Source organism: Vespula pensylvanica, unplaced genomic scaffold (genome assembly GCF_014466175.1).
Source record: "Vespula pensylvanica isolate Volc-1 unplaced genomic scaffold, ASM1446617v1 scaffold0048, whole genome shotgun sequence".
NCBI lineage: Eukaryota > Metazoa > Arthropoda > Insecta > Hymenoptera > Vespidae > Vespula > Vespula pensylvanica.
Window position 1 is genome coordinate 1,282 of NW_025113254.1, and position 335 is coordinate 1,616.

Here is a 335-nt window from a genome sequence, read left to right on the forward strand (position 1 = left end):
CGCCAAGCTGACTTTAAACAATATGTAATGAACTTCCAAAGTTTTAAGTGAAAATTGTTTTTCCACCTCTTGTTTATCTCTCTCTATTAATAATTACGTCTTACAAGCCTGGCTGTATAAAAGCAAATTGCTGAATAATGAATTAAAATTCATAAATGGAGATAAAAAAAATTAAAATAGGCTTTATTTTATCGAGAGTGTTGTTAAAAATGATGTAGACGGTATAGACCATTATCGTGTCTGGGGGGGTGCTTATATATAGTTCCATCTTCTTGTGTCTTCAAGAACCTGTATGGGAGTTGACAAGACTCAGAATCAATATTGTACTCCTATTT